The sequence below is a fragment of the Tetrao urogallus genome, assembly GCF_951394365.1.
Source record: "Tetrao urogallus genome assembly, chromosome: 8".
Taxonomy (NCBI): domain Eukaryota; kingdom Metazoa; phylum Chordata; class Aves; order Galliformes; family Phasianidae; genus Tetrao; species Tetrao urogallus.
In genome coordinates this window covers 3599528-3619768 of record NC_136821.1, presented here as the reverse complement: position 1 = coordinate 3619768, position 20241 = coordinate 3599528, and positions in this window count along the sequence as shown.

Here is a 20241-nt window from a genome sequence, read left to right as displayed (position 1 = left end):
TTTGCAAACGTTACAAAAGAGTTCGCCATACAACAAATTCCTTTTGGCTGTTGGCGCTGAGAATTTCAGTTCAAGCTTAGATGCACAGTAGGATTGCATGGAGTATACCAGTATGGAGGTAGTTTTGGCTACACGAGGCAGAGTGGCACCTGGAGGTCCCACACCAGCAGCAACGCACAAGTGAAAAATAGCCATGAGCAAATTTCTCAGGTCTAAAGCTCGAGGGCTCTCTTACAAACCCCTTCCTCACCCCCAAATGTAGGTACTGCTCACGAAAATCCTCACCAGCACTTGTGTGATTCTGGTGTCACACAACCTACGTGCATTACCAGCCACATACATTTAGTAGAAATGTTACATGAAGTGCAGTAGATGGCCTTGTTGGCTGGTTTTTGTTTGTCTGTTTTTCAAGATGCTACTTAAATATGAAACTACTGAACAGTCATGGCAACACAATACACACCGTGCTTACTTCGGGAGTTGACTAATCTGGAACAATAAAAATGCCAGCCACTAAATCGTGCGCTTTAAAAACATACACTGATAATGCAAAGGAAATTATATTATATAGAACTAATAATTCCTGGTATTTAAAAAGTCACAGAGGAGGTAGGACACAGCCATTTACCCCATATTTCATCCACACGACTTTCAGTTTTGTTCACATACAAAAATAACATCTATTATTTCTACTTTATTTCCCTTGACCTAGCCAAGTTAAGGTAAATATCTCCTATATACTCCTCAGAGGTCTCGAAAAGACACAGATGATAAATGGCCTGAGAACGTTCACCGTATCTGATGGAATGCGATCCTCAATTAAACATAAATCACTCCAGGTATTCTTTTACTCATTTCAAAGAAAACAACAAATATTAGAAAAACATATCTGCTTTCCTTTCCCCATTACAGGGCTTCCTCTGCTCTGAGCCAGCAGCTCAGCCCAGGCCCCAGAAGCACAGCCCTGCCGTGTCCAAAAAATGCCTCTATGCTAGCATCATGTATGCAGGATGGAGCTCAGTATTCAGGGCAGACAGTGGGGAAAAACTGGCTGGAATAGGAACATCCCACTCTGTGATAATAATGCCAAAAGTCACGCGGTAGAGGCACTGCAGGTCCCTAAATGGGCTGCTGCTGTTTGACCCCAACAGTTTTTAATACAAAAAAAAAAATCTATCCTGTAAAGAGCAATAAATATTTATTTAAATGGCATGGAAGAATTAACTGCTCAAGCAGTCACAGAAACCACTGAACCACTGCTTTGTTTGAAACTCTAGGTAAACACCAACCAAGTATTTCTGTTCACCAGCCTAGGTAGCGAAAGCTCGTCATTTTCCATGATTTATTAAGGAACGTACTTCTGCTCTGCCTGACAGACAGAAGTGTGGTTTCACAAACATCAGCACAGCTCGCATCAGGAAGCCATAATGAGCTCTGCTCATTGACGTATTCAGACAACATAAATTACAGATCGCGTTTAAGTATCTGTCCAACCAAATAGTTGAGCAACAATCCAAAACCAAGGGAATAACTGTTAATATATTCCATAGGTAGAGGACTGCTATTAGTAACAGGAAATAAGGTGTATGGTTTCAGTAATGATTGTTTCAACGGTCGCAGTCCCACACAGACATGAAATTTCTTCCACCGCCGTATCCAGAGCACACACAGCTGGCTACAGAACCCATCAGGTATGCCTCGTGTACATAAACACACTTACAGCCTTTGATGATTTCAGATAAGCACACTGCCATACCTATTACAAGCAATAACTTAGTGTTCCACATTCCAGTAACATGGGATTTCCCAAAGGGCCACTGCAGGCCCTACCTTGTCCCCCTGCCCCTTCCTCCTCCCGGCAAAGCTGTGATGCAGCACACACACACACACACACACACACACACACACACACACACACAGAGTAACCCACATTGAACCAGTCAGCACTGCCCTCCTACTCATTATAATGACTCACAGAAACTCCAGAGTTATACCTTAAGCACAATTGCATTTTAATGGTTGACCAAATTTTCACTCAAAAGTACCGGGGCTAAGTCATTACCAAACTGGTTATTTGCACCAAGTGAGAATGCCACTCAATCTATCTTTTATATAAATCAGTTGGAAAAGGCAAGAAGTTCTCCCCTCCTTTCGAGAAAGTGGTAAACCAAAACGGTTCACCTTCGTCTGGACGTCTGCACCAACACCAACATTAACTTACCAATGGCACCCAGAGAAGTTTGCCCATCCAAACACCCAAGAGCTGTACACGTCTACCCAGATGTCTACACTGAAACAAGGATGCACGGCGCTGTCTGATTTTATTCCACTAAACGCTAAAATACTCTATTTTAGTTCGCTTTGCTTACCATCTACGCACATGTTTGTGAAGGCTGTATTCATTTTCATTACGCTGACAACCAGCTCCCAGCCAAAAGTAAAAATAGAGTGAACGGGAGAAAATGGCACGAGTCCCAGTGGCCTCAGCCAGGTAAGCGTTCCCATCTGTGAACTCTGCCTCAAAATCCCTTTCAATATCAGCCGTACTTACCACACTTATTTGAAGTGCTTGGTTAAAGGATTGCTAAGTTTTTCTTCTACAGACTATTTTAACGCATCCTGGAAAATCAGCTGTTTGTAATACACTTTAAAATATGCAATTAATTAGCAATTTTTCAACTTGCTTTCAAAGTAAGAGCTGTGTGTGTCTCACTGTAGTGCTGGAAAAATCATGTTCTCATGTGTGAATCGCTTTCGTTTTGATGCAAAACCGATTTGGATGTCCCCTGAAAGATCACTCGCAGTACACTTATGAGACTCCACCAGCAGTCCCAATGACAAACTTTTAAGTTGAGGTTTTAAGTTAATACGTACATTCTTAATGTTTTAGATCAAAGTGCCATCACAGGACAGTTTCGTTTTTTTTCCAGAAAGGTTATTGCTGACTGACTGCCTTCTAATGCAAACTGATTTTCTAATGCTCTTCTAAGAAAGTCAGTCTGCAGTTGCAGAGAAAAAAAAAACATAACAGAACTAAGTCTTAAGCTTGCAGGTAATCAGAACAGGAAAACTCTCTATCTTAACACCACAGGTTTAGTCTGACTCTGTAGCATTTGACCAGCAACATCTGTAACACTGTGCAGCAAGCACTGTCCTGCATTCTTGTCAGTTGGAACCTGCTAACATATAGCTGCCAGTCTTGGTGCTGCCCATCACTTCACTCTGACATCTGGCAAGGAGCCCACATGTACGAATCACAGGGCTTCTTCAGCGCCCAACAGGCTCTGTCTCAGAGCACAGAGACAACTTCTTGTGTAAAATCTGCCTATTACTTCTTTGCAGAACACAGAAAGATGGAAAAGCAATGCTGCACAACCTGGGTTTGTCATCGAGGGCTATGATCATGGCACAGGCCATGGGATGAGTAACCCTTCTGAACATGACTCCTCCTCAGCTTCCTCGTTCCAACACTCGAGGTCGAGCACTAACAGGTAGAAGTGTGACTGCTTCACTGGCTGCAGCCCCCAGAAGAGCAGAACTATGCACCACGACTGGCAAACTTTAAGCCTAAATTAATCTCAGATCCACAGCACGACTTCAACTGTCGCTTCTAAGCAGCATTCCCTACTGATACAACTTGAAGGCTGCTTGTTTGACAACTAAATTGACAACAAGCAGCACTTTCAGGCTTCCTAAAGAAGACGTTACTGCAATCTGTAAACTTGCAACCTTTATTCTTGCTGCACCAAAATAGATTAAATCTTCTGAAAACCTACTAAGATCATAATCTACAAAAATACACTACTTCCATTGCATTACTCTGCAGAAACTTCTTGCTTGCCTTGTTGAAAACTGCTTTCCTGACCAGACTGGCCCAAATCTGGCTGGACCACAGCTGGTTTACATGGTGGTACATCCCCTGTAGCTTGCCTCTGTGCCTGCAGCCAGGTGAAGCATCTCTCAGCTCCCCTAGCTGCGTGGTGACTCCTTCCACTTCTGGGCAACTGCTCATATCCTGCCTAGCATAAATACATAAGATAAACAAAGAGAGCAAAAAAACCAAAAAACCTTACACAGAATGTTTAAGGCTCACATGAGATATTCAAAATCCTACAGCACTTCCTAACTCTCAGGAGTTCTCACTCATAAAATAGCATTTCCATACCCTGTAAGCATTCAGGTAAGAAACACAGCAGCACTTAAGAAGATGCAATTAGTACTCCAAATTATAAGAACTTTCAAAGAATTGTAAAGATCTTAACTAAAAAGCACACCGTGAGGACCGCAGGGCTCAGTTCATACATCTGTGTTTCCAACCCTGAAATACAACAGCAGGAACTGGAAGCTGTACTTTAAAGATGTCCCATGGCTATTAATGCAGAGACATTCTGACACAAGAGACTGTAAGGGCTCCTTCTGGACTCTACATATTTAGAAAGTAGCATTCTGTAAAATCTGTATATTAACCTGTGCATGCTAAGCGAACAACGTTGCTACAGATCCTTACAAAAAAGCTATTGGTGCATATGCAGAGTGTGCATTTCAAAAACTCCATATTTCCACTGCCTCATTATTTTATCCATATAAAGACACTAATGGCCTTCGCCATTTCATGCTGTGGAAAAGCGAAGAAATTTAATCCTCAACTTTTATTCTCCACTTACTTTCTTGACATAGCCTAAGACTACCATCAGTACTTTGCAACTATGTGTCTAGCCATCCTCAATCAAAATCTTTGAAGACCTTAAACTACATTGAATAAATTGTTTGGTTTTTTTCCAGTGGAGAAGAACATCTGCACATCACATTTCTGATTAACTCACAGACAGGCACAGCCAGACACCGCGGTAGAGATGTGCAACTAAACGTTGTCTATAAACTACTTCTATGTACACAGACTACATAAAACAAGGGAAGTAGTTGTGGCATTTAATTAGGAGAAAGCTTTCTTGATTCCTAGGCCAAAAAAGAATGGCCAAAGACAAGAGATGTGAGGAAAAACAGGGTCCAGGCTCTGCCATGAGAATGACTGCAGCCGTGATGATCCTCCCATCACACAGGGTAGTTCTTCCACTGAGCTTATTCCCTTTTTTCCTTCTTTCAACAGCCCCAGTACATCCACAGAAGAAGACGACAAGAGGATGCTGCCAAGCACTGGGTATTAAGCAATTGATCATCTTCACAAGATGTTCTAACAGTATTTTGGGTAGCTCTTCAGCCCATAAGAGGCTTATCAAAAGAAAAAAAAAAAAAAAAAAAAAAAAAACAACTATAAGAGTACGATCAGAAAATGCAAAGTATAACAATTGTAACTAATAGAGAATTAGTTATTTCAACGTAACAGTTAATGATAAACTCCCATCTGCCACGTAACTCATAAGCCTGCAATAACGATAACTTAGCTTAGCAGAGACTGCTGATGTTGGTGGATGGTACGTTGGTTTTATCCAACTTATTTGGACTGTGTTTACGGTTCTTGAAGGCTTAGGACACTTTCCAAGATTCATCTTTTTCAGCAGTGGACTTCTTACAACAAATTTGTCAATATCTGTGATCTTGAAATCTTCCATTAGGTTTAAACAGATGAGAGATACTTGATTTAGAATTTCTCTCAGTGGATAAGGGACTAATAGGTGTGGTAATGGGAGATGTAGTGCTATTTTTAAACTTGACAGGAGACATATTAGTTGCTAGTTCCCTATTACAGAAAAAGCACCAGTCTGGTTAATAATAGGCTGGCATGTTGAAATTCCTCCAATTTATTAGGAATATGATCAGAAACGTGTTCCACTCATTCCAGGCTTCAGACCAGCTTCTATACAGAAAGGTAAGCTGCATTTGTAACCACTTCAAGCACGTATATACTTGAAAAAGTTACATGCAAATATTTGAAGTGATTGGATTTGAAAGTCTTGGTCTATAGATCACATTGGCTAATTGATTAAAAGACAAAAGGCTTGTTAAAAGCCATCAGTAACTGCTGTGCGAGCTAACAGAATCATCTCACATCAAAAAGCTGGTCTATTTTCTACAGTAGATTTTAAGTAGTAAAAACTTAAAACAATAAATCATTCTCATATTTTGACAGTTTGGGATTCAGCCCTTAAAAACATCCTTCTTGTACAAAACCTGGAATTCTAAGAGTTAATCTAAACATTAGGCTTGGTAGCCTGAGATGTTTGGCAGCAACTTTTGAGTGGGCACAAGCCAGATTTATTTTACAGTCAGAAATTATCCATTTGAATATGTGATGAAAGGATCTGCATCTTCAGTCACACCTTGAGTCAATAAAAAGGATGGGATGAGTTCTACTGTCAGATCTAGTTCTGCTGTGAAATATGGGAGGAGTCCCACACAGAGAAGTATTACTGAAGGACTAAAGTGCCAACTCCACAACACATCCCAGTAAGGCAAGTTCAAAATCAAATTCTTCCAGCATGTAAACTGGATGCTAGAAGGTGTGTCAATTCTATCTGCCATTTTATTCACAGAACAACCTGCGAACTAGCAATTGAGCATGATAAATGCAAGGACTGGCCAAGCTACATAACTCTTAACCAACTGAAGAGAACAGTTACTCATCAGATTTTCATTTGGTTCATAAGAAGCAATGTTAAATTTCTACAGTGAGTTTCTACAGCGGTCTGGATATGATGCTCTTATAATCCGTAAGGTAACATCAAAGCCGTAAAGTTACTTGCATAAACACTTCTTCATTTTAACTGCTAACTACTATTTTAATTCAACAAATGAAACCATTTTCAAGCTTTCAGCCACGCAACTCCCGTCTCCTCAGGAGGGACCTGAATCAGTGCTTCTTACTATGACTTTACAAAAACAGAAACACATCCCAGCAACTTCTGTCCAGTCAGCACCATGTTATTTCTTTCAGAAACCACTTGAAAACTCTCAGATTCCATAGCAAACGTCACACAACATCAAAGGAGGACTTCATACAGCCCTGAACATATTTTTCCATTTTAAGAATATTTTCTCCCTATTGCCAACTTCACAAACAGAAGGATATATTACCCGCATCAATTTATAAATCTAGTGCAATTAGAGTTGTCAATTCTATTTAGCAGCGCAGCATCGTGTTTCCTGTAAATAGCCCAAGCCTTCTGAAGGGGCTGCAGCAGCATCGAAGGCTTAGGAGCACATCCAAGGCACGTTCCGACAGCACGCTGCAAGCGTCTTCCAGCATCTTGCTGGCACAAGAACTGCCAGCCTAATGACTGCAGGCAGCTCCTTTCATTTCTTGTCCACGGGGCCTTAGGAGCCTGCAAAATACTCCCAAGGATTTGCTTAAAGCGATGAAGAAGTGCATATTCCCACACTGGATTTTATACTGCAAGTATGAGAAATGGAAGGGGTCTATCCCTTCCACTGGGAGGTATCTATGGATACACGGATCACAGAAAGCTGAAAAATACTGCCATCAGTTAAATAAGGATGTCTGTCATCATCTGTCAATTGAAATGGGGAACATTTCAGGAAATATTTCTTTCCAGCGATATACAAGCATCTCAAAACAATCTGTTTGGGGAGGTTATTTTGTAAACAAGCTTAGGTTCTGAACTGAAGTTTTTTGAAAAACAGATACCGCAAAAGGAATGAATATTGATGTCTGGGGGAAGCCCCAGCAGACAGGGAGCAGAAGTGGCCTGCAAGGCAAGGACATGCACCAAGGATGAAGAAGCCTGATCATCCAGACATAACATTTTCCCTTGAAGGTTAGCAGATGGCTGTGATTAGAGAAGTGTCATTAAAATCATGGCCATCGGAAATTCCATGCCTTTAAAACTTTGGATTTGTTGCACAGGTTGCAATCTGGCTATAGTACACGTTCTGCATTGTAATGATAGAGGCAAAACCAGTTTTAGATGGATTTCTCTTTGCAGGCTCCCCCCCCCCACAAACAGGTACAATTTTAAGAACTGGGAAATGAATTGCAGTTTGTAATGGCCACATCTACTGCTATGCAGAGAAAGCACATCTTCCTTACAGGGCTCAGAGATGAAGAAGCTAATTTAAGGTTGTTACTGCAACATTCAGGCTGAAGTTCAGCTGTCCATTAGTAAGTTACAATATTACTGATATGATGAAATACACAAACCAACATTACAAGCCAACATGAGAATACTACTTACACCTCATAGATGCGAGTTCCCAGGAAAATCAACTAGATGTGCACATGTGAAGGCGATCTATGAAGCTGGCTTAGTTGTATATTTAAATCAAAGGTAGCTCTGAAAGATGCTTCACTCTCCCAGTTTAACAACTGGAGAACTAATTAAAATATAAATAAAGAGGGGAGGGGGACAAAAAAGCAGTGAATGTTCAGTGTAGTTGCTGTGCATGCTCAGGTGAGCTGCCTTCAGCAAAACTAATCTGCATAAGGCAATGCAAACAGGGTACGTAAATTGAATCTTACCAAAGAAATGCTTTAGGAAGAGAAAAGAAGTTATTTCCATCTATCTACATGCATTAGTTAACACCCAGTGAAGAAACCCTAAACCCAATCGCCTGTACATTTCAGAACAGATAAGAATCTATTTCTAAGGTGCATTCAAACACCATAATGTGAACAAAATCTGTTTTGCATGCCAAAATCCTTGGAGAGGGCAATATTCATGCAAGCTGATTCAAGCTACCCTGAAGATACGCAGCTCTTTGCCTTCCTACGGCAGCTCTCAATGCCTGTGGACAAGAGAGATCCAGAAATGATTTTCCTGGAGACTACAGGCAGCTGCTCTTCACACTTGTGGAAGCATTTTCTTGGGCATTACACAAATGACTTAAGGAGGAAAAAAAAAAAAAAAAAGAAAAAGAGAAAAGAGCTTTTTCTTTTCAAGCTGTGTACACCACTTGATACTTACTGTACATTCAAACCAGATGAGGCACTCAAGCGAGGGCTTGGCATCAGCACACTGAAGGTGTGTAATGGGTACCTACTGAACGCAGACCAGCTCACATGGCTTTGCTTATTTATAAATGCCACTCAGGCGCTGCTGACAGCTGTAACGCCCGCCTGCAGTGGCACTCAGGATGTTGCTGACACACCACTACCTTTGTAAATCTGTGTCTACAAGCAGACGATTCTATGGAACTTTTTTGGCAAATACACACAGCGTTTCTTTCTGACCGTAGCTAGGAAAGGTTATTTTAACTGCTGTGCTACACTGTGCTGACTTAGAATGGGAAAAATGCTTTAGAACCAAATTTTAGTGAGGTTAATCCTCTCCACTGAGTGTCTCATCACTGAGCAATAGCTCACCAGATTACTTTTGTTAGAAAGTGCCTTCTGACCATACTATTGGACTGCGCAGAATTGTTCTGTATACATGCATACTCATACATACACAGAAATCCATACATCTGTTACTGTTATTGTTGCCCATTGACTTCCAAATGCAAAGTCTATGACTTGTAAATACAGCTTTTCAGCTCTCCTGAAAGAAAAGCACACGGTTTGGCTCTGAAAGCATAGGCAAACCAAAAAGAATTCACCTTACAATGAAGGAGAAAAGGGGACACAGGTCAGCTGCTCAACTTTGCTAAGCCAAAGAAGTCCAGAACTATTGGAGGAAAATAAAACACGACAAGATCTACACAGATTTTCCAGCTACCAGACAGTTGTAAGAAAAGGCTTGCATTCAATAAACAAACCTCACGATTATGCAACTTCTCACCAAAAAGTTTCAATTGCTTTTCAATGTATAGTTTAAACAACAAAACGCAGCTGCTTCATCACCTCTCTCCAGCCTCACAGTCCTACTACATCTTCTGCCTGGTGTTTTCTCATTACCAATAACAAGAGGTTTCATCTGTCTCCTTTCATTCGAAAAGGCCAAGGAGCTTAGAAACATTAATTAAACCTCGTAACACTCCTGTGAGGTAGGTAGGTGTTATTATCTTCACTTTACAGATGAGAAAACTTGCATTTTAAGTTATGACTCACACAAGTTTCCAACAATAGTTTTATAGTAAAGCCGTGAGCGCCTTGCAATTCCCTATTTCCAACCAACAGAATGCATGCTCTCTTTTAAACTGGCAGGAATTTACTTGCCATTCTACCACACATGACAATTTTTGTTTTGATCGACAGTGTTAATTTGTCATTAGCATGAATCCTTGCAAGAAAATACAAATACATATTCTACCCAGATTGTACTTTCATTATTTCATTGTCTGCTTGAGCTGAAAATGAGATGAAATTTTGTATCCTGTGTTAATATCACTCTTCATCTGGTTAGCTGATGAATTTCATCCTCAAAAAGAAAATCCATGCTTCTTAAAGCATATGAATTGCTTCTTGTGACTGAATCCCAGATTTCTCGTCTCATTTACGCTTTTTTAGTGTATGCAATTTTATTTCTTAATCTTTCACTTTCTTTTCTAATTACTTCACTTCCTCTTTGAATTATTCCTTATTATAATTGCCTTTTTCCCGTATCTCTTTGCTTTCCTTTTTAAAACTTTTCCAACAACACGATAAAGGATGTACCTACATATAAAGAACAGCCTTACAGTGTTTCAACCACTACACTTTCAACCACAGATGCGTACCAAATCTCCTTGTCTCACACTCTCCTCACTTCCAACTTCTTCCTGTGTACAGATATCTGCACCATCCCTCCTACCTGCCTGGCTACACTCCTAAATAGTCTTCTCTATCCTCATCCTGCGTCACTCCTAAAACTCCATTTCCTTCCTTACTGTTCCAGAAGCAAACTTTCACAGCTCCCCTGCCTTAACTTCCTTGCCTGCATCTCTCATCTCCTCATCATTTCTTCCTCACTCAAATAGTCTCAAACACCTTTATAAACTTCTTATTCCTCCTCCTCCTTCCTTCTGTACCACTATGGAACAGAATGTACCATCCACTGAAGCAACTTCTACCATGCATTCAATTAGTCCAAAACGCATGAGAGTCCAACCTAGTTTTAAAAGAGGCTAAATTTGTCAAGAGCCTTCCAGAAAAAGCTTTATTCCTCAAAATCAGCCAAAGATTTTTGTGTATTTTCCCAAACCTAACAAATCTGTAGCCCATAAAAGTGACGGCCTTCAGCTTATTAATGACTGCTTCTGAATGGGCACACATACCACTCAAAACACAGCTATTAAAATAAGTAGATTGAATAAATTGTTTGTTGTTGTCATTTTGTTTTTACAAAAAGATCACTATATTTTACTGAAGAAAAAGAATTCTTGTATGCCTTCTTTAAATACTATTTCTTCTATTTCGGAACAGCACAAAAAGTTAAATTAGGCCTCTTTTTTTTTTCCTTTGTATCGTACAATTTAGCACATCTTGTTTGTACTATCTACTTTACTGAAGAGAGTTTGCCAGAGTACAGTAAAAATAGGTAGCTTTGTTACTCACAGTCTGAAAATGACAACTTGCAGGCCTTGAGAACTGCTCTCATCATATGGAAGCTGCAACAAATGTTCAGTCACTGCTTTCTGTTTCAGCTCCCAGAATTACAGCTGGATTCTTTAAACATTATGTGTGGTTTCTTGCATTTCAAAGCTTCTGAACTACTCGGATTGCAAGAAGCAAAAATTCTGCCCACAGACACCGTCTTGTTTCCACTGACTTCATGCTGCAGCCAAGAAGTATGGAATGGAAGCAGGATGCCACAGTATACGACACCACTGAATGCTGCAGCCCCCATCATACCTCAGCTGAGTGTGATTCATGTTCACTTCCACAGCACAAAAATTCTATTCCTTTTCCATCACTCCACAGAGGTAGAATCACAGAATCATAGAATGGCTTGGGTTGGAAGGGACCTCAAGGATCAGCAAGCCATAACCCTCCTGCCACAAGCAGGGCCGCCAGCAATTTCAGAAGTAGGTTCTTCTATGCAAAAAGAACAATTATAGTCCTCCAACAGAAGAATTTTTTCCTCTTTAATTACCATCATACTATTTACATTCACTACTCTTACACTTTTTCATGAAAAGCATACAGCTTAACGAAACAGGAGGGATGCACTGCAGCCTTTTACTACCTGATCCCATCTTGAGCAGAATCTTACTCAAGCTCTATCCATTTCTGCACACTTAAAGGTGCAGAGATAAACTGTTAGGCATCTGCTGGCCAAAAAAAAAAGAAAGTTGAGTTTCTTTCTCTTCTAATATTCTGTAAGGTTACTTATCCCTTTGCATTCAGCTGGTCACAGAATGAATATCCAAAGCCCTTTGAAAACTTCACATATGCAGCCACGATCAGTAAGTATCACTAGCAGAGGCCTCTCAGAGCATTTTAGTCTCACTCTCCACTGCTGTCATTCACTTTTTGCTCAATTCCAATGTTTTGGCTTTTTATTTTTAACTGCTTTTATTCAATCTACATTTAATCACAAATGATGTGAGCCTTGTCTGCCATTGAACGTGCCACTAACGAGCAATCAGCCTCCAATACTTAAAAACAGGTTGGGACCCACAGAAGAACAGTTTCAGTGAAACACTCCTACACCTTTGGTTTTCTCCTCTGTGTGCAACAATCCCATCTTCACTGAAATCACCCACTTTTCTCAAATAGCTTTTTATACTCGGTAAGACAACAGTAGAGAATAAAAGTGCTGCTGAAATCTGTATCACATTTAAACTCGTACGATGTTTAAAAAAGAATGCTTTGCCTTCCTAGTAATTACTTCACATTTTGAGGACCGTAATAATTTCCTCTCCCTGCAGCATATGAAAATCCAGAGTGAGACTTGGTTCCGTTCTTCTAAAAGCCAGCGCTGGACAACATCAGAACAAAGTGTGAACACAAGCTTCAGAGCATCAGAGCAACACTGGGAACATCAGAAGCTGAAACGCGTGTAGGTGTATTAGCAGTCCTACCATCCATCTGTCAGATATCTTCGATGTTCCTGCACATCACCCACTGGCAGAGCTGTCTGCCAAGCAAAAATATTATGAAATGTTCATTATATACTAAAATTTCCTCACCCCCCCCCCTTCCTGAGGAGGAAATGGAAAAAGCAGTCCCTCCGTACACACAGGCTTACATCGTTACCAAGAAACACTGAGACTTTCAAATTCTCCATAAAGGAAAATCTACCCAGAAACCAGCAGGCGGGACTGTGATTTTACATATATTTTAGCAAACTTTACTTACCACTGCATACGCTGACTTTTGGTTCACAGATATCTCATTTTTTAAGGTACGTTAAAGACGGAGTTTACAATTAACTGAACAGACAGCGTACAAAAGGCTTTTAGAACTACACCATATGGTCTAGGGAAAGGAACAATCTGGACTATCCACATTTCAATCTGCAGGCTTGTCCACCTCTATCACACATTGTATTGCTGTAATAAAATATTAAGATAGAAATGTAGAAGTGAAAATAATCTATCTTTTGCACCACCAAGGGAACAAGGCATCCTACAGTCTAGTGTGTTTATTAAATATTTTAAGTTTTATGATTTTGGCACGGTGAATCAGATACAGTCAATAAAATTCTCAATTCATTTAAAACAGTATTTCCAGAAGGGTATGGGTGGGTATTCATCTTGTGCTTCAGGGAAATAAAAAATACCAGTTTACATGGGGTACACTGGCAGCAGTTTATGTAACAGATGACACATTCTTGGAAATCAAATAAAAGCAGAAAGAAAATACCCATTGTTGCTTAGTGAAGGACTAATCACATGGTCACAGCTGGAACCAGCGTAAATCATTCATTAATAAAATTCTGTTGTAGTAGTTACTTTTTTCTGCTTTTCAACTGCCAGCAAAAAAAATCATCTTTCGATTCTTTGTAGAAATAATACATTCGTAAGTATTTTGTAGTGACTATCAAACTTACTAAATCTTTGCAGGAAAAAAAAAAAAAGAATGCCTACAACAAGGACACTGTTGGCTCTAAGGAAAGATATATTATATATATATTTATGTATTTTAGATGCAATCCCAGAACACAGTCCAAGAAGATACTTGCCACACTCGGAGGTACTGGCCTGACCTCTGCTTGCACAGAATCCAAACCTAGAGAAAAGTCAGCTGATGTCCTTTGCAGAGCAAATTCTGTAACACAAAGCATTTTAAATGCTCGATTTGGCAGCCTTATGAGTCATATTCCTCAATGTAAACTAGAAACTTGCACTAGATTAAATGCAGACACTACAGAAGAAGTCCGCGTGACGGTTAAGTGTTCCATAAGTAGAGACTGTTGGACATGTGTATCATGGGCTGACCCTGCTTGGAGCAGGATGAGATGAGGTGAGCTGCCAAAGTCCCTTCCAACCTGAATTATCCTATGACTCTATGACCTTTCACACTAGAGCTTTCCCTTCCTGAGCTGTGATCCTCCTTTTCTCTTTATAATCAATGCAACAAATATCTCAAACTTCATGTTTCATTGCCTCCAACAGCAGGGAAAATAATACACACCAATCTATAGGACTTTGCAGAAGAAGGAATTATGAACTCACAAAAATCATCTCATCCTTTGCAATTACCTTGAAAGAAACCCCTTGCTATATCAGTGTGGATATGTGAGCTGCTCTGCACACAATAAATAATAACTACACCTTTTAATGTCGAAAACTACAGCAAAGTAAATGGGACAGGTTTTTCTCCATTCCAAGAGAAGAAAAAAAAAATCAAAATCATATTCCTTATTTGGTGTCAACACTGAATTTTAAAATGATCAAGAATCTCTTTAATTGAAAGGTTTCTTCAAATGTAAAAGTTAAAAATATATTATCTCCCTGACTCTGTGCCTACTAAGCAGTCTGAGCAGACTTAAAGCATCCTGGCTTGATAGGATATCTCCGTTTCATTGCAGAGTCTGCTAAGGACTTCTCAAACCTCTATCAAACCACATAAACCCTCTGCAGCCAGTGGGAATGCTAAAGTGCACAGCCCAACACATGCTTACATTTCCACATGATCAAAGACTCAGTTCTTCAGTTTACTGTAGTTATCCCTACCTCACAGTGACATCTTCTGTAAAGAGATGTACTTTATTTGTAACTGGTTAATGTAAACAAGAAAGCCCTGGTTTTCTAGTAATTAACTACAAGTTGTATGAAATGACAAAGTTAATAGTTAGTGTTACTAGCATTATTTTCACAAAGGGAAAATCACAACCTAAGAAAACTAGCACATAAACGAAGCACATCTTAGATTGTCACATTCAGAGACAAAAAAGAGCCCCAAATTTCTTGCTAACCTGTATTTTAGTAATTATTAGTCTTCATCAGCACGGGTAAATCTGAAGACATGCAAGTGAAACGAGTACATAGTTGACAAGGAAGTGCAACTAAATATAAGCAGTGGCAGAAAGCATCAACTTCATATGTGATGGTCCATGATGTGGACAGGCATCATTTGAATAAGATACCATTTTCTGCTCTTTCTCTCTTTACAAATAAAAAAGAAATTGCTTTTTTTTGCAACAGAAAAATGCAGTCAAGTAGATCGTGGCTGAACAAGATCTACAGTTGAGTTTACTTTATTCTGTTGGTGATGTGTTTCCATTTCAATAAAATACGATGATTCCTAAAATAATAAATATCTATTTATGCAAAGCTGGTGAGTACCATGTGGCCAGCTTCTGACTCTTAGAGAACTTCTGCAGAAGAATGAGGCAACACAGTTCTCCACCTGATTGTGTCGGAAGGGCCATCCCCAGCCCCACAGTTGTCAGACATTCTGCTTTTCAGAAGTCAGTCCAAATGCCTTTGAAACACAATGAAAACAGGTCTACGAGGACTCCTCCACAAGCTTCCCACAAAATACTTGATTTTCTTCTTTATTTGTCTACTTCTAGATGAGACGTGACCAAAAAATAGTTGGAAATTCATGGGAGAAAAAAAGCCTTTCCAAAGGCAAAAACAGTGTCTCAAACTAAGTCCCATTCTCTGCCACTCTTCACATGCCCAAGTGCTATTCTTCTTGAAGCCACGCCACACACATCTGACAGGAATTACACTTTTCTTTTTTTTTTTAATCTGCTCCTAACACCTTACAAAGTATATTGCTTCTTTTGACACTGGTATCATCAAAAGAACCATGACTAAATGGTTTTAATGGTTTCCATGCCTAATTGCTATTACGTGGCCATTCGCCAGCAGCAGCGCAAGGCCATCATTCAGATTACCTGAGAAGTGATGACTTTGGGTGCAGCCATAAATCCAGAAAGCCATGCAACCAGCACCAGAAATGGGTCCTCATGCATGCCTCGATGCCATTCTGATGGATTTGCAGCAACAAGCAAGGAAGGCAAACGATATAAAAAAAACACAAAGTGCTGAAAATACACATCTATTAATGATTTTTTCTCATTGGAAACACAGTACCAAGCTGTAGGTAGCCTAGTTACTCTACGTGAAGGGTGACTGGAAAAAAAAAGCAGTATTTAGGTTAGCTAGGAGAAGAGTGTGACAGATATAAGCTAATGTTAATGCTACGAAAGCTAAGATTTACCTTTACTAATCCCTCTCAGTGAAAACAATAGGACACGGAGAGGAAATGAAAGATGACAAATATAAGACAAGGGAGCACATTGGTGGGAGGTGGGAAAAGGAGAAACGAGGAGGCACAGGGGAGGACTGCTGCTGCCTCACCTGAAGAGCTGCAATTTGTTTGGATCAGCTTATTTAAATTAGTACAATAACACGGTCATGTAGACAAGAACCAGGATTATTAATTTCCATGGATATTATCCAAGTGTGCATAAGAAGCACAGGTTCAGGGATTTAAACTTCTGGGATGATTCATACTTTGAAGTCAGTCAGCAGCAGTAGTAGTTGGCAGAGTCTACAGTGAAAGGTAGCAAGCAAAAGGAGTCGGATTCATTCAGGTCATAAGGTCCTGACAGCAGTTATGTAACAAATAAAGGTATTCATAGGAAGGGAATTAATGTTTCTAAGAACTTGTAATGTGATGCTGGGAAGCACTTGGTGTTGCCACACTTTTTGAAGAAATAAACCACTGCAGAAAGAACCACGATGCTGGATTAGAGGAAAAAAAAATAAAACCTGCACCAGGAGTGAATTGCAGAAAGCAGTAAGAGTTGATTAGCATTTTTGACAACAAGAGAAAGGACGGGGCCCAGGCTCAACCTAATAGCTAGCTTACAACCTAGATTTTATTAAATTGGCATTATATTTCGTAACTGCATATTAAAATGCTTCCTACATTAAGCACTAAATAGCTTTAAGTAAATGCTTTGTTTTCTTGAGCATGACAGATCTTCAATACCAACTGCAAGTACCAAAGCAATCTTTCACTCAAACGCTTTCAGAATTTTTTGCCTCTCTCTTCTCACTTATAAATGTTCAAACCTGGGTGCCCACAGCTTGTACATAAACCTGAAATATGGCACTTAAATCTGTTCACTGAAAGTTAAGTGCTCCAGCGGTCTGAAGTTGAGAACTGAAGCAAAAGCAACCCCACCAGGAACAGAAGCATTTTCTCCAGCGGTGAAACACCACAAGGATGTTTGCTTTCAAGTTCTAACTCTTGACGTTGTCAAGTTCACACATTGCTGCTATCCTCACCCCACCCAGCCTGTAGCTTTGTGATTCTCCACAAGGTTGGTAAGATTTCTTTGAAAAACTAAACCAAGTGGCAAGCGCGCATGCCAGGTACAGGAGGGCTTTCTCAAAACGCTCACAGCGTCACTTTTCATCTTCTAAGACATACATTCATGTGATCTTTTAATAACTATTTATTTCACACCAAACCAGATATCTCCCTAAAGCCTACCAATACAGCCTGCAGGCATATTTCTTAAATAAAAGTACTGAATCCTTGTATACTTCGCATTTGCATACTAAAGGAATGAATCAGTTATCACAGCAGTAGTAACACTATGCAGCAACTGCTCACCTCTTGCTGAAGGAAAAAAAAAAACACCCTGCTTATCTGTTTGCTGTGACACTCTGTACCAACTGCATTTCTTCCGTTCCACAATTGTGGTGCATCATTTTCTTACAAAGCCATGACAAGTATGACTGCTTGTTAAGTTGATCAACACATCTGCTACCTATTTTGTATACAGAAGCCTTATCACCTCCTTACTTACGTATTTCTGCTTAGAGGTTAAAGAAATCATATGATTCTATGACCCTATGAAATGGTACTAGTGGTAGAGCAATTCCTTGTTGCAACATTTCAGATACTTTCCTGTGTAACTCTTGCTACTTACTGTAAACAGAAGAAGTTTCACTACTAAATGCTTCAGAGTTCACAAAATTAGCACACAGCGGGGCTTCCAGCAGTGCTTATATGAAATGATGTAAGAAACCCAAGGTGCTGCATCAGGACTGCATTTGACAGTATTAGAGGACCATAATGTCTGGCTGTGGTCAAGCATTCAGAAAATAACTCAGCCCCTCCAAAAATTAAGAAGTGAATACTGCACATTTGTTTACAGTACAGGAATAACGTTATTTTGACCAAAGGAGCAGACAGACCTGAGACACAGCAGCAGAGGAAAGTCCAGCAGGAGAACAACTGCCCACGTGTTCATGTAAGAAATTCTGCAGGAGAAATTAACTCTTTTGTTCCACAGGATCACAATTAAGGCTTTTGAAAAATTACTAGAAATGGAGAAAAACTGTGATGGAGGTTATCAATGCATGATACATTATCTCCTATTATCTAAAAAAAAAGCCTTATCTCCTACACAGCACAGCATGAGCTAAATGCCAGTTGGCTTAAAATCTTATGAGAAAAGGCCAATTTCCAGGAAGGCACATGACTGAAACAAGGCTGCTTCTGAGCTTATAATCAAAATTGCTCAAATCTCTGATCACAGGAGAAGCATTTTAAGAACTTGACTAGTCCTGTTTTTGCCACCCTACCCCAAGCAAAGAGCTGCACCATTTGTGCGATCCCAAGGGCCAGGCCTTCACCAACATCCCTTGTCCTAAAGCTTCGATGAAACAAGAGATCCATGCTCTTCTAAAATGAAGACATCTCTCAGGTGTTGCATTACCTTTGGCGCAGTATTCTCTTTGTGATCCTAACTACAGAGAAGCAAGTGTAATGGGATGTATTCGCGTTATACACATTCCTATATGAAACATGGCACAGCTTTACATTTCCTGCCTATAGATGAAGTGCCAGCACCGTCCATGCAAGTGACGCTGCGATGTAATCTTCTAAACGGTGCCATGACAACTAATGTAATTATACTGAAATAGTATTAGCTATATTTATGTTGGGGATAGTCTTACCACAGTTCTTAAGAGAACCATACTGCTGCTCAGGAATTAGCCCTATCTCCTCTTCTCTGTAACAGCATAATTAGTCATTTTGACATTTTTTGCCTTCCACAGTGACTAACTAACTCCTCCCACTCATATAATTCAACACAGAGAGCTCAGATTTAAATTATATGGTTCAGGTAATATATACTCAACATGATCTCCTTTTTTTTTTTTTTTTTTTTTTTCTAATATCTTCTTTAATTCAGCTAATCAAGCTAAAGGAATATTTAGTGTTTTCTTCTACCCCTAACGGGATATTTGGGCTTTTTGCAAAACAACCTGGTAACTCATGCAATTTCCATTTTAAGATTCACTTTGTGTTAACATCTTCCAGTCAAAGGGCAGCACAGCATTTTAGCTCCCTGCCCCTAAAACCCAGCTGGGAGGAGGTCCCCTCTGCAGGCCAACACACAGCCAGGCAGCTCCAAGCCCTTCTTCATGGCCTCCACGACCACATGCAAGGCCAAACTGAGCCTTCTGCAGCAGCAAATCAACCCGATCATCAGGAATCCATACGCAGTTAATAAAAAAATACATCCACCATGTACAAACTTGTAATTATTGTTAAAACTACATGGCTCTGTCAAGCGTGTGCTGAACTACGCCGCATGGCCCTGCATCCCAGCTAACACAGAGGAAAGTCAACTCTAGTGCAATATTTCCTTGTGACTGAAATGCAGAACACACAGTCTGAATGTGTACAGACTGAGCAGCAAATCAGGAGCTCACAAGCTGCCAATACCTCACTCTGCAGGCTACCTCCAGCAGATCTGTCAGCACTTTCAATGATCGTCATCCTGCAAACATACCGGCTCACATTCAGCCAACAAAATATGAAAGTATTCTGAGTGATGTTCCTCCTGTTTATTATTAATTCCAAAGTGGATGTTAGCATTTAAAATACTTTGAAGACCTATCCTTACTGTTGTGTTTCAATCACTGGAGATGTGATTGCAGCACTCAAATCCCTTCGGACTAAATGCCCCGATCCAAACATCT